Source organism: Hyperoodon ampullatus (assembly GCF_949752795.1).
Source record: "Hyperoodon ampullatus genome assembly, chromosome: 13".
Lineage (NCBI taxonomy): Eukaryota > Metazoa > Chordata > Mammalia > Artiodactyla > Ziphiidae > Hyperoodon > Hyperoodon ampullatus.
The window spans coordinates 39,598,133-39,613,693 of NC_136926.1; positions in this window are offsets into that span (position 1 = coordinate 39,598,133).

Here is a 15,561-nt window from a genome sequence, read left to right on the forward strand (position 1 = left end):
TGAACCCAGGCCCTGGCAGTGAAAGCGCTGAGTCCTAACCACTGTACTGCCAGGGAATTCCCTTGAGTATATATTTTAAATTGAGGTCATACTGTATACAGAGTGATACTTTTCCATCTAATATTTGGTGAGAAGGTGTATGAGTATTTTACTTTTATTATGGAACACGATTATTTATTTATTTATTTATTTATTAAACTTTATTTATTTATTTTTGGCTGCGTTGGGTTTCCGTTGCTGAACGCTGGCTTTCTCTAGTTGCAGCGCGTGGGCTTCTCATTGTGGTGACTTCTGTTGTGGAGCATGGGCTTCAGTAGTTGCGGCACATGGGCTCAGTAGTTGTGGCGCACTGGCTTAGTTGCTCCACAGCATGCGGGATCTTCCCAGACCAAGGCTCGAACCCGTGTCCCCCGCATTGGCAGGCGGATTCTTAACCACTGGGCCACCAGGGAAGTCCCTAAGGAACATGATTTAAAAAAAATCAATGAATAATATCCTCGTCAAATGGATGCACGGTGTTTCATTTAGTTACTACATATTATTGGATGTTCATACTGTTTCCAGTTTTTTCTCTCATAATTATACTGTGATCAACATTCTTCCCATAAATTTAGAGCATAGCACCACTAAAAAGATAAATACAATTAAGAGGTGTTGAACTATGAAGAAGAAAATATTTGTAAAAAAATGACAAAGGGTCAGTGTTCTTAATATATGAAGAACTCTTTTAAATAGTTATGAAAATCACCATTGCCTTTATGGTAAAATAGACACAGAAATGATGTAGATGGATTATTCAGTACCTATAAATACATGAAAATATTTTCAAAATCACTGGTAATCAAGAGACACAAATTAAGACAACAATGTGATCCTGTTTTTGGTGCCTGTAAGGTTGGCAAAGATAAAAGCAAAACAAAACCCAGAAAATGTAATGCTGGTGACAGTAATAATGCAGGTGAGAGAGATAGCAGGTTATAATACTCCTTGTGGAAAAGTAAATCGATATGTCCTTTTTTTTTTTTTTTTTTTGCGGTACGCGGGCCTCCCACTGCTGTGGCCTCTCCCGTTGCGGAGCACAGGCTCCGGACGCGCAGGCTCAGCGGCCATGGCTCGCGGGCCCAGCCGCTCCGCAGCATGTGGGATCCTCCCAGACCAGGGCACGAACCCGCGTCCTCTGCATCAGCAGGCAGACTCTCAACCACTGCGCCACCAGGGAAGCCCGTCCTTTTTGTTTTTAAAGAGATTTTGTTTATTGATTTATTCGTCAACAATTATCAGGTCCCTACCATATCCAAACATGTTTTTCGGTGTTGGGAGTCATATAAAAATATATGGCACTGGGAATTTCCTGGCGGCCTAGTGGGTAGGGCTCTGTACTTTCACTGCCGTGGCCTGGATTCAATCCCTTGTCAGAGAACTAAGATCCTGCAAGCGGTGCAGCGAGGCAAAAAAAAAAAAAAAAAAAAAAAAAAGAAAGAAGTGGGATATACCCCGATCTTTATGGAGGTTATGATCAAGCAAGAGGGATCACAGACGTCCAAATAAAGATAATACAAGGTAAAATGGACAGACAGTAAGTGGATTGGATTTGGAATCAGAAGACTTGGTTTCTAACCTTGGCTTTGGCCTCTTACTAGCTGTGTCACTTTGGAAAAGCCACTTCATCATCCTAGGCTTTAATTTCTTTTTTGGGGGGAGGGGGTGGTTAATTTCCTTACCTGCAAAATAGGTTGTAGGAGAATTAAGTGAAACTAGGGATCTCAAAATATTTTGTAGTTTGCTCACGCTTTCGCATGTAAACCTGGTATCTCTGCGATTTCAAAGGAAGAAGTCATCATTTCCTGTTGGGAAGATTCAGAGGACTAGTGGAAGAGGTGAAATTATCCTAAGTGTTGAATGGGGGTGGATTTTGACACTGTGAGATTGTAGAGAAAGGATGGGCCAAGTGGCAGGAACTGAATAAACAGAGTTGGGGAGATGCGAGAGGGTAAGAGGATTTGAGGAACTTGTGAGTATCTGGGTGAGGTATGAGAGGCCTGTGGGGAGTTAAGATGAGCCCCAAGGAAGCTGGATTGGGAGCTAATTGTAAGAGAGCCTTGATGCCAAGTAAGCGAGTCTGGACTTCGTTCTGCAGATAATCAGAACTACAGAGACTCTTAAGCAGAGGAGTTACTGAGAGTTAAGGTTGAGGTACAAGGTAGGGACAAAACGGTAGGTGAACCCAGCACGCAGATCCTGGTTTCTAATACCATTGTCCAGTAAAAGGAACAAGAGCTCCTTGGAAAAAAGGCTGATGCTAAGGCTGGAGCAGGGAAATACAAGATAAGGCTGAAGCATCTTGCAGTGCTGGAAAGTAAGGAAGTAAAACGAAATGAAATGAAACAAAACAAAATGATGGGGCACGTCAAAGGGACACAAGACCCAACCTGAGAGCTCCCAATGGCTAAAGCTGGAATAATTTGTGCAATAAAATAAACAATGTAGTATTGGATTATAGCCCAAAGTATAAAATAAATATCCATGAGTCCATACTGATATAAATAAATGAGGAGAGAAGAGGCAAATCTTTGTAGAATTCCAAATAATTTACATAGAAATTTCTGCCAGGGGGTGGAGCTAAGTTCCCCTCCCAGCCTCTCCCCACCTGGAGTGTGGGCTGTGCTGAGTAACTTGCTTCTGACTTGCTTCCAAAAGGTAGAAGGGGGAGGGGGTGTGACTTCACGGTGGAGGAATCTGGCGAACACTACCTTGGCTTAGTGATCAAGGTCAATATCTTCAGCGATAAGTCGTGTTGATAGCTTGCACTTCTGATGTGATGTGGTGAGAAGGGCACTTCACTTCCATGGTGGTCTTACCTATAACCCCGTATAACCATAAGAAAATTATCAGATAGACCCAAATTGAGGGACATTCAACAAAATACCTGACCGGTACTCCTCAAAACTGTCAAGGTCATTAACAAACTAGAAAAGTCTGATAACCTGTCATAGACCAGAGGAAACAAAAGAGACATGACCACGAAATGCAATGTGGTATCCTGGATCAGTGACAGGATATCAGTGGAAAAGCTAATGAAATCAGAATAAAGCATGAAGGGACTTCCCTGGTGGTCCAGTTGTTAAGAATCCGCCTTCCAATGCAGGGGACGTGGGTTCGATACCGGGTTGGGGAACTAAGATCCCACACGCCACCGGGCAACTAAGCCCGTGCTCTCTAGCCCGCACACCACAACTAGAGAGAAACCCTCACCCCGCAATGAAGAGCCCTCATGATGCAACAAAAGGTCCCACACGCCCCAACGGAGATCCTGCGTGCCACAACTAAGACCCAAATGCAGCCAAATAAATAAATAAATAAGAAAAAGAAAGCTGGGTAGCAGCTCATAATTCAAAAAAAAAAAAAGAAAAAAGAATAAAGCCTGAAGTTTAGTTGATAGCAATGTACCAAAGTTGGTTTCTTAGCCATGGGGATCTTGTTAAAAGGCAGATTATGATTCAGGGGATCTGGGGTGGGGCTGGAGAGTCTACATTTCTGACAAGCTCCCAGGTGGAGCCGATGCTGCAGGACACAGATGCTGAGCAGCAAAGTGGCAGAGTTTGGAGTTGGCCCTTCATCTTCTAAAGCTCCATCCACTTCCTGTGAACCACACCTGCTCAGTACTAACCATCCTAAGTTACTGTTACTTGAATTCCCAGCTGGTTAGTGGTTTTCAGTCAATCCCAGCTACACCTTAGAATCATCTGGGAAGCTTTCAAAAAAGCCTCGTCCCAGAATTGTGAAATTAAAATTTCTAGGCTGCTATCTGGCCATTCTTTTAAAATTGAGATAAAATTCACAGACTATTCAGTTAACCACGTTAAAACACACAGGCCAGTAACTTCCAGTACATTCACAAGAAAAGTGCAACCATCACCACTCTCTAGTTTCTGAACCTTTTCATTACCCCCAAAGAAATTCCCTACCCATTAAGCACTCACTGCCCATTGCCTCCTGCCCTCAGTCCCCAGCAACCATTAATCTGCTTTCTAAGGGTTTGCCTATTCTGGACATTTCATATAAACAGAATCATACAAAATGTGGGGGGAAAGACTTGGTTTCTTAGTCATGGCAAAAGTACCATGGTTACAGAAGATGTTGACAGTAGGGGAACTGGGTGCAGAGTATACAGGAACTCTCTGTACTACCTCTGCAACTTTTTTGTAAGTCCAAAGCCATTTATTTTTATTTTTATTTTTTTAAAGTTCATTAAAAAAAAACAAAACTCCTTTTATTTATTTATTTTTGGCTGTGCCACGTGGCATGTGACATCTTAGTTCCCCAACCAAGGATCAAATCCATGCCCCCTGCAGTGGAAGCACGGAGTCTTAACCACTGGACCGCCAGGGAAGTCCCTAAAACCATTTTAAAGTAAAAAGTTTATTTTACAAATTTTTTTTAAAAAGATAAGCACATACTGCAAAATTCATTGTTGAAGCTGATGAAGAATTCTATGGCAACTTTGCTGGAAGGCACTCCCTGGGGACAGATACAAGGAATGAGCTGACTGGAAAGAATTCCTACTCTGGACACCCAATAATCTGACTCCCATCTCCCTTTATTTGATATTAAAGGCTGTGTTTTTTTTCCCATAGCTTAGAGATTTAACCTGGAAAAAAAAAACAAAACACAAGGACACCACAATGTCTTAACAAAATCCATTCAGAAATTTCAAGTAATTTTTCCCTGTAACACTTCAAGACTCCTTTGATAATGGCTAAAGATGTAACTAACCAAGTTTTCCTGGACCCTCATCTCCGTAACCATCTTTTCTTTTTCTTTTTGGAAGCGAGAGGATAAAATATGACAGGAAGAATCTATAGGCTCAGTTTAGAGCCATAGTACATTGTATAACTTCCATTCCTCACCTCCTTGAAGCCTATGATTCTTCCATTGAAATGTCTGTTTACCATTAAATTAAGGGTAAATTAAAAAAAAATTTAAGGCAAAATGGTTTTTCCCTTTACCCCACCACTCAACCATCACAACTTAAATTTCTTCATGCTTCCTGCCAACAGACCTCTGTGTCAGACCCAGAAAGGGTCACAGGCAGCAAAGAATGTGTCCTCTGGACTCGCCACCTTTCTTCCAAGAAGAAAAGACTCATTTCCCCCAAGTTTCAATTTACAGATACTTCCTGTTTACAAGCTGGCCAATGATGAAAGTTAACTTGGGACCTTTTTTTTTCCCCCCAAAGACATTATTTGATAAGCACACTTTGATTTCGCCCATCCATTTTCTCGTTGTTAATGCCCTGTGCCTGAGAGACAGGACTGCTACCTAATTTGCAAGACCCAGGGCCCAATGAAAATGCAGAGCCCCGTGTTCAAGAATTATTAGGAGTTTCAAGAGAGTGAGAGCAGGGCACTGAGCCAAGCGTGGGGTCCTTGGAAGCCCTGAAGCCAGCCCTGGCTGGGGTAGTTAGGTTATGGGGCTTCTCATCGTGCCCATCGAACCCTATTTCAGAAGAAAAGGGAGGGAGAATTTTAGACCCCATTGTCTCTCATGCATTCAGAGAGGCCCGTAGGGGCACAGAGCCAGGGAGGTGGGCTGCATAGAACCCGGGGTCCTTCCTCCAGTAGCTCAGCCTTCTCCTTGTGATCAGAGAGGCTGCGGGTGGGGATGGGGGGAGGGTTCAGGGAGGGACACAGGATGGCCTGGAGTTAAGTTTCTTTAGGTGGGTGACAGCCCCTTCCTCACAAGATCAGTGAGGGGGAAAGGGAGGGATGTGCAGGCCTGCTGGGACAGTCTGGGCCTCCCAGGAAGTCAACCTCAGATCCCCAGCTCAATGGATTTTGAGCAGCTACTGAATGCCTGGGACAGAGCTAGAAGTTAGAGGTAAAAGTAAATGAAGGAAGGGAGGAAGGAAGTGAGGGAGGGAGGGAGGGAAGTAGGGAGGGAGGAAGGAAGGAAGGAAGGAAGGAAGGAAGGATCTACTCTCAAGGATCTGGTGGGGGGAGGCACATGTAGATAGATAATATCAGAATAAATGTTAGATGTTGTAAATTTACTTATTTATTTTATTTATTTATTTTTTGCTGCGTTGGGTCTTCCTTGCTGTGCGTGTGCTTTCTCTAGTTGCGGCTAGCGGGGGCCACTCTTCGCTGCGTTGCACGGGCTTCTCATTGCGGCAGCTTCTCTTGTTGCGGAGCATGGACTCTAGGCACATGGGCGCAGTAGTTGTGGCGCAGGGGCTTAGTTGCTCCGCGGCATGTGGGAACTTCCCGGACCAGAGCTTGAACCCATGTCCCCTGCACTGGTAGGCGGATTCTTAACTACTGCGCCACCAGGGAAGCCCTGTTAGATGTTTTAAAAGCCCTCCTAACGTTGCCTTGGTCTTGGGGACCTGAGACCCCCTGATCTGACCAAAGAAACTGGCCCCTGGCTCTCCACATGCCTGTGTTCAACTTGGATGTGGCAGGTCAGAGGTGCTGCGCATTCCCCAACATCAGCCGGGAGAAATATTCTCGTGGGGTGGACAGCAGGCTCCCCGACGCAAAACCCTAGCTTCCATGTTTTACGCAAGTTCTGTCTAAATGTATCTTAAAGGCGCTAGGTACACATATGACTAAAAATCTAACATATGCCAGAGTCAGCAATGGATTAAATTTATTATTAAATTCACCAGTTGAGATGATTAAAGAGTTTATTGCTTTTTAAAAAACTAGCAGGGCATCCCTGGTGGCGCAGTGGTTGAGAATCTGCCTGCTAATGCAGGGGACACGGGTTCGAGCCCTGGCCTGGGAGGATCCCACATGCCGCAGAGCAACTAGGCCCGTGAGCCAAAACTACTGAGCCTGCGCGTCTGGAGCCTGTGCTCCGCAACAAGAGAGGCCGCGATAGTGAGAGGCCCGCGCACCGCGATGAAGAGTGGCCCTCGCTTGACACAAATAGAGAAAGCCCTCACACAGAAACAAAGACCCAACACAGCAAAAATAAATTAATTAATTAATAAACTCTTACCCCCAACATCTTCCAAAAAAAAATAGCAAAGAATCCCATTGAATTATGAAAAAAGCATTTTCCATGAGTCTCTATCACAACTTTACCATGTCTTCTCAAAATCAAGTTCTTCTCTGGAGCAAGTAGTTTGCCATTTCACATCATAGGATAGGTTGGGGCTATAAAAAGGAACTGACAGATGGTTCCACCTCAATTGTCATCAATTCAGTTGGCTTACCAAGGTGACTGGTCCCACAACAGATCAGAACAGTCACCTCTCAGGCTGTAGGGCCCAAGTTTTCCCAATCTAAAATTGATAACAAGGATTTTTATTTGACAATAACAAGCACCCGCATAGGGACAAAGTCAGAGGGTTTAAACCTAGGACTGTTGCTCACAGGTCTTCATAGCTGGGCTCACACGAGATGGTCACCTCTCTCCTCCCCTGTAGCTGTTCCCCTGCACTTCTCTGACCCAAGTGAGTCTCATTTGATGGCACAGCAAGACTGTCTAAGGCTCCAGGATCCCTCACATGTCCTCATCCTTGTGCCAAGCAACTTGTCTCATACCCATGGTGGCCCACGTGAAACGCTGATTGAACGAGTGAATGAATGATTCCCATCTCTTTCTTGCAAGCAGCTTTGCCAGCACTCTTTTAATCTTGCAATGGCCCTGAGTTGTGGGTAGGCAGGAAGAAAGTCTATTTTGCATGAAGAAATGAAGACCCTGTGGCTAAATGAATTACCCAGAGTGACATAGCAAATTGAGACAGTGCCGGGGCTGCTGACAGCTGCCTGCTTCTTCTCCGTGGCTCTGACCTACAGACTGGAGCCATTGCCCTGTGTGAAATAACCAAATTACAGTTAAAGTAACAAATGTGGGCTATAAACTCTCCTGATATGATTGGTTAATTATGGAACTTGCTAACTAAGAGTAGGATCAAAAGTATTTGACAATCGACCGCTAACCTCCCCTGAGAACGCATTTTTGGAAACAAGATGTTAAACCCTCCATGAGAAGAGCTGACACCCAACCCATGCTTAGGTATTAAACTTCTCTTACTATCTGCTCCTCTCCTTTTCTTTTTCTTATTTTTGTAAACAACACATAGACACCAGAAACAGTATGTCTAGGATTAGTAACTCAATTTTCTGTGATTTAAGAAGTATTAAAAACAACAACAACAACAACCCAAGAAGATAGTTTGAGGAAATAAAAGTGTTAACCCTCATGACAAAGGAGGTCATTGGTGGTTCCAGGTGTCTACAAAGGGGAACTAATACATCCTTGTTACAAAGAAATGCAGAAGGAGAACCACACTGTGGCCATACCCTGGAGGGCAGCAGAAATTCCCAGGCTTAAAAAATAAAAGAGTAAACAAAATCAACCAGTCACCATGGAAAAGTGTAAAGTGTACGGTGTGGGGGTGGGGAGCAAAGAATGAAAATATGATGCTTAAATTTTTTTTCTGAAATGAAGTTTGTAAGTAATACTACTTCATATATATGAAATGTAAGTGGCAATAGAAGAATACATATGAATGACCCAGGTTTTTGGGAAAGAGTCAGGGGGCATCCACATCTCTGGTAGATACTGGATAACCCATTGCCTAGAATGGTTCCGTTGTCCATTTGCCCAGCAGCAGTAGCAGACTGTTCTAGGCCGCCCTGGGAGCAAACAGATGGCACCATGCCAAGGGGGAAGCAGCAGTTATATGGCCCTGGGGACTTCATTGTTTATTGTTTTCTTATCAGGTGACATTACAATTGCCACTCTACAACAGGATTTACTTCTCAGATCTAATAGCTATGCTTTTTTTTTCTTTTTGAAAAATATTTAACATCTTTTTATGGGCAGGGCTGCAAAATGAACTTTCAGTCAAGGATGGAAATACAGAAAGGCCTATACACTTGGCGGTGTTTTGGAAGGTAAACCTTTCCCTCTGCCCTTCTGTTGGCTCTTTTTTTGGTCTCACTTAGCAGATCTGAGAAGAACCCAACCCCTTCGTCAGAAAGAAGGGTCGCTTCCCGACCCTCTGGGCAGAAGAGGCTTTCCGATGGGCTCATTGCTGGGCTCCTTCGTGGTGGTTTATGGAGAGGAGGCCTGAATGGGAGCCAATGCGGGGAATGTTAAATGTATAAGGTTTAGAGAAGAAAGTCAGAGCAGTTAGTGAAATGCTGACTCAGCTCAAGACTCAGAGCAAGGCCACTGAGTCATCCTTCTCCCCTTGGAGCTGTGTCTGGGTAGATGTGAACACTTTTCTCAGTGGGGTTGGGTTGGGGGGAGTTAGAACCCCCCACCCTGAGTTTGCTTAACGGGCATCACCATCCTCATGAGATGAAGTTCTGCCCCAAGCCCGTAGTTTTTTAAATTGAGACTTAATTGACATATAACATTGTATTCTATTTGGGTACATAATGATTTGATATATGTATATGCTGCAAAATGATCAACACAATAAGTCCAGTTAACATCCATCACTGCACAGTTACAAATTTTTTCCCTTGTGTTGAGAACTTTTAAGATCTGCTCTCTTAGCAGCTTTCGAGTACACAGTACCGTATCGTTAACTGCAGTCACCATACTGTACGTTATATCCCCAGGACTTATTCATCTTATACTGGAAGTCCAAGCCCCTATTTTACAGCTGGGACCTCTTTCCATTCTAGTTCCATATCCTCTCTTAGTGCAACTAATGACTGTCATCATTGCCTCTGTGTGTATGTGTTGTAATGTGAACGGGGATTTAGCCACCACTGTGATGGAAGATGGAAGCCTCTTCAGGTTTGAGTCATTCTTGGTTCAGGGGTCTTCATATAATGAGGTGACCACCACTCTGCTTTCTCAGCTGCTCACACAAGCTGGGGAGGCTTCAAAGGAAAGAATTCCTTTCCAATCAGAAGTCTGAGAGCTTTGGTAGGCATGCACCTCTACAACGTTTCTTTGACTCACAGAGTTTTGAAAAAGTCCCTTTAGACGAAAACACCTGTATCATACTGGGCTGGTACACAGGTAGATGCCACTGATTTTATCCTGGGCAACCTATGATGTAATCATATGTTCCAGAATTAAAATTTTTAAATGAAGGTTCATCATATTCTTCCTACCAAATGGAGAAAACAGGCTTCTTTTCATGAGTTAGTTTTTATTTTCTTGTATCGTTTTTTTTTTTTCTTTCTTTTTTGGTCTGGAGGTCGGAAGTGCCTTGTGTAAAATATGCTTCTGGTGAAAGGTGTTCTTAATTTAAAAAGTGGAAGATAATCTTAGAAATTCCCCCACTTCACTTAAGTCTTTCTGAGCTTTCTAGGCTTCCTGAAAAACCAAACACCACAAGAAGAAAACACCTACAAACCCCTATTTCTTGACATTTAAATCTGCTGTCTCTCTGGGGTAATTCATGTCATTTTTAACAGTCTGATTCAGAGACCTGGTCTTCCTGGAGATCTCGCAACTCACCAGAAACAGGGCTCTTGAAATACCCACGCCAAAGTGCTGTCAGGACAAGTTGGGTTAGAGACAAGTTATCTTGAGCAGAAAGTCCTGATAAAAAATCCTAGAGATTTCAATCCTCTTAACCTAATTGCAGAATGGGTTGGGTGGGGAAGAGGTAAAATGGTGGGGGGGATTGAACAGCAATCTCATGAGTAAGTTTAATTTAAGCTTGAAGAATATATTAACCGACTATTGGGTTGAAGTTCTAACCTGAGATCTGAGTCTTTCTCAGTCATATGCATGACTTGGGGGTGGGCAGGGTGGCAGATCCATTAGTCATGGGTTCGGTTATCAACGGAGCTCAGCATCGGGACAGTGGGGCTCTGTATGCAAGTGTCTCCCGCTATCAGTCTGCTTGATATTCGGACTTCGCATTGTTCTCCTTGGAGATTACACCTTCCAACCCACCGCCTGATCCCCTTTCGAGTTTCTGTTCTCAAATTCCTCTGGAAAGAAGGTCCCGGAGGTGGCAGGCAGGCAGCTGCCATGTCTGGACAGCTTCCATGTTTTCTTAGCCAGAAAGTGGTGGGAACAACAGCAGTGACCGCCCAGCCCTGTGCTGGGGAGCCTACCTGGCTTTGTTGGCTGAAGTGTTCGGCTCGAGCAATAGGACAGAGGGGCCGCAGAGGCAAATTAGTCGGGTCGGGTAAGCTCTGGCCAGCAGGACGCTTTGCCGATTACCCAGCATTCCCCTTTCTTCCATTCCAAGGGGCAAAAAGGTCACGTCTTCATGATAGAATTCTCTGGGAGTCCCCGCCCCTGGACTCCCCCACTGCAGCTGCCAAGTCTCAGTAAAGATCCAGAAAGGACTTCAAGAATTCTATGACTTTTGTGGGGACGGTCCAGCTGCTCCCTTTTTGGATAGTTGAACACCCATGCTTCGTGGAGGTGAGGGGTAAAGATAACAGGGAGAATGTTCCAGATCCGGGCAGCCAGTACCCACCAGCTCAGTGAAGGAGGCAGTCACTGGGCAAAGGTGAAGTGAGAGGCCTGGTCAGGATGAAAGATGCCCAGTTGAAAGGGGTTTCATCTTCAAGCAGAAAGCACTTAGCAGCCGACTGGGCGATCATTTCGGAGAGGGGGAGATATTATGCCAATAAATCGAGGCAATCGCATCTTGTTCCCCACGGTAAACCCTGATAAAATTGCCTGTCCAGGGGAAGGAAAGTATTTCATTATTGTACCTTTGAAAAAGGATAATCCTCTCTGCATTTCCTCTCTGGGGGAGGGTGTCCTTTGTTCTTGTGCCTCTGACACTCAGCTCCTCCAAACCTGTAGTTCCAGGGGAAAGGACTTGGTAATTAAAAAAAAAAAAAAAAAAGAGTGGGATTAAATGACCGAGCTGTTCCGTTCAACGAGGCAGGACTCATCTCAGGGACTCGCATCCATAACCCAGGGCTGACGCCATGGTGATCTCAGCACAAAGGCAGTCTCCTTTTGGGTGGGGGTCACTTCATCCTCCCAGGGGCTTCCTGGTGGGCCCTGCAGAGCTGACTCCCGAGGGGCAGGCATTCTGAGTGTGGTGGACACACGACTTGCAGGAGACCTTTTAGATTCAGGGGCCACTGGTTACCACTCTGATGACTTCACTCCAGGCCCAAAAGCGTCACAGGGGAAGTCAATGCTTGCACAGAATCCCAGAACTTTGGAAGGGGAAGGGATTGCAAAGCTCATGAGCCCCAGGTCTCCATTTTACAGCAGAGGACAGAGGCCAGGGCTGATTGAGCAGCTTCCCCAAGCTGGATCTACACGTGTGCTGCCTGAGTACAGGGTGCTTTGCAGCTCACAGGGCTGTGGCCAGAGTTTGCAGGCTCCAGGAGCATTAGCGAGCACCAGGGAAGATCAGAGACCCCACCTAACATAGTTCCCCAAGTCCCTTGAGTCTTCAGCACAGACAGGAAGTTTCAAGCATCCTTTATCAGCCTTAAAGGTTGTTTTAATCACAAAGTGTCTCTCACTGAGGATGAGAGCCTTTCCAAGCACGAGTGAAGAATGTCAATTTTTCAGTGTCTTCTGTCTCCAGGGTGACCCTTTCTTTCAGGTGAAATGCAAAGACTTTACCTTTTCTTAGACTTAGGGTAAATGGCTAAGACCATGTTTTCCAGACTCTGGCCACCGTCTTAGTATGGTCCTAACTCCAAAGGAGTGGTGCCAATCAGGTTTCAGACCAGAAAGCTGGTGCTCCATCCCACTGCAGGGGATACCCTTCCTGGGAACAGACTGCGTATCCTTTGGGAGACTTAATTGTTACTGTGTTGGGGGCAGTGGCTTTCCTGGGGGGCCTGACCACAGGCATCTGTGCCAGTCTTCACTGTGGGGTGAATATCCAGGAAGGTTGATATTTGGATGAGCAGTAGGCTGAGGAGGTTTGAGTGTGGAGGGAGTGGGGAGGGAAGGGGGATACTGGCCTGGTCCTGGACTACATCTTTTGGGAAGAGAATGTACTGGAAATGGCAGTGGGATGGGGGCGGGGCTTGCAGAATTAGCATCTAACAGCAGATGTTCTTGGAGCAATAAGACACAGAAAGCTGTTCCCTGGTGGCGCAGTGGTTGAGAGTCCGCCTGCCAATGCAGGGGACACGGGTTCGTGCCCCGGTCCGGAAGGATCCCACATGCCGCGGAGCGGCTGGGCCCATGAACCATGGCCTCTGAGCCTGCGCGTCCGGAGCCTGTGCTCCGCGACGGGAGAGGCCACAACAGTGAGAGGCCCGCGTACCGCAAAAAAAAAAAAAAAAAGACACAAATCTCCAAGTACCTGGGCTTCCTCACTCAGCCCTCAGTACTTCAGTCATGCCCTGCCTGTTGTTAGAATTTGGAGACTATTTTGGACCCTCCTAGGGCATTTATCCTCGAGCCTCTCTCATCAAAAATCCTACCAAATTGTCTTCCTTCAAAAAAAAAAAAAGTTAAAAAAAAAAAGCGGTAAAATATCTGAGATCCCTGTTTTACTTTTATTTGGAGTTAAGAGTAATTTTGATACTTTTGATATTAAGAGGATAGTAAAAGATAAAAGATGGAGAAATCTTCACTGCCTAACAGCTCCCCTATCTCCTTTTTAGCTCAGAAGTAGAGCAGAAGGAAGCATGAGAGCGTAGTAGCACCGCCGGACAGAATCACGGGGCCAGGGAAGACACCCATGAGATCATGCTTCCCTCCTGGGTAAGTCCAACGACTCAGAGGTCACTGTCCTAGCCATGACCTCTGTGTCGTTGGACTTCTCCAGGAGGGAAGACAGCAGTGTTGAGAGGCAAGGGGAGAGGGCAGGGGGCAGCTGGGGAAGGGTTATGTGAGCCATTTCTCGGCTGCGTAGGCAGTGGCAGAGCACCGAACTGCTCTGAGTCATGGATAGTGTGGTCACCACTCATGAGAAGCCCAAGTAAGGCTCCAGCAGCCTAACCAGAGTTGATAGCTTCTCCCAGCAGATTGATCCATTCCTATTTTCTGAATCTCACAGAATTCCAGGTTGCCTTAAATCGCCAGAAAAAAAGCTGTTTTAAAACCCCAGCAGGGTGGCTTCCCTGGTGGTGCAGTGGTTAAGAGTCCGCCTGCCAGTGCAGGGGACACGGGTTCGATCCCTGGTCCGGGAAGATCCCACATGCCGTGGAGCAACTAGGCCCGTGAGCCACAACTACTGAGCCTGCGCTCTAGAACTCGCGAGCCACAACTACTGAGCCCACATGCCACAACTACTGAAGCCTGTGTGCCTAGAGCCTGTGGTCCACAAGAAGAGAAGCCACCACAGTGAGAAGCCTGTGCACTGCAATGAAGGGTAGCCCCCGCTCGCCACAACCAGAGAAAGCCTGCGTGCAGAGACAAAGACCCAATGCAACCAAAAACAAACAAACAAACAAACAAACAAAACCGAAACCCAACAGGAGGACTTCCTTGGCGGTTCAGTGCTTAAAACTTTGCCTTCCAGGGCAGGGGGTGTAGGTTCAATCCCTGGTCGGGAAGCTAAGGTCGTACATGCCTCGCAGCCAAGAAACCAAAACATAAAACAGAAGCAATATTGTAACAAGCTCAATAAAGACTTTAAAAATGGTCCACATCAAAAAAAAAAAAACTTAAAAAAAAGATATCTGTTTCAAAAACATAAATGAAATAAAACCCCAACAGAGAATTCCCTGGAGGTCCAGTGGTTAGGACTCTGCGCTCTCACTGCCGAGGTCCTGGGTTCCATCCCTGGTCAGGGAACTAAAATCCCACAAGCCACGAGGCACAGTCAGAAAAAATTAATTAATTAAAAAATAAACCCCCAACATATCAGTGTAGTGCGTCACCCCCAGAACCATCTTCAACCCTCACGCTCTGGCTCGTGACTAGCCTGCAGGAGGTGAAAGATCAGCTTTCTATTATTTGTTAAAGCACTCAGCAACCCAGAAATAAACATGGATGCTGATGTTGATCTGAGAACTAAAGGATATCTTTCAAGTCTAATAAATGTGATAAAAATAAACAACATCCTTTCATAAATTTAATGGAGCATGGCTCTGTGTTTATCTTGTGTCATGTACTTGAGATTACCCCACTGGAAGAAGAAAACACTTGATTAATGCAGGGAGTCTGCAGCGGTTGGAAAATATTTTTCTACTTCCTGCCATGCCCTTTTTTTCTTCTCTAAGGAAGTTATTAGTGGTATACTTTACAATAATGGAAATGAAGCAATTTCTAGTGAGAAGTCCAACACATTCCTGAGTCACGGCTGCTCTCCCACTTGGTAATTAGTTAAAAAAGGATTCCATGTCCTTTTTCTTCCATCCTGTGGCTGAAGAGATTTACTCTGGGTGTTTATGACACCTGAGAATAATGATAGCAACAGTAATAAATTTATCACTTATTGAAGTTCTGGACAGAATACTCTCTAGGAATTATTTAGCCACACAATCCTATGAGATGGATACTGTTATTATTCCCATTTTACTGATAAGAACCTAAGGTTTTGAGATTAGGTGTCTTGCTCAAGGTCATACAGGTAGCAAATGGTGGACAAGGGGGTTTAAGACCAGTTCTAACTCCTATTCTCACTTGAGTGATTATGCCCGCCTCCCACAGGACTGAGGCATTGAAGGAAGGGTTTTTGAGCCTGAG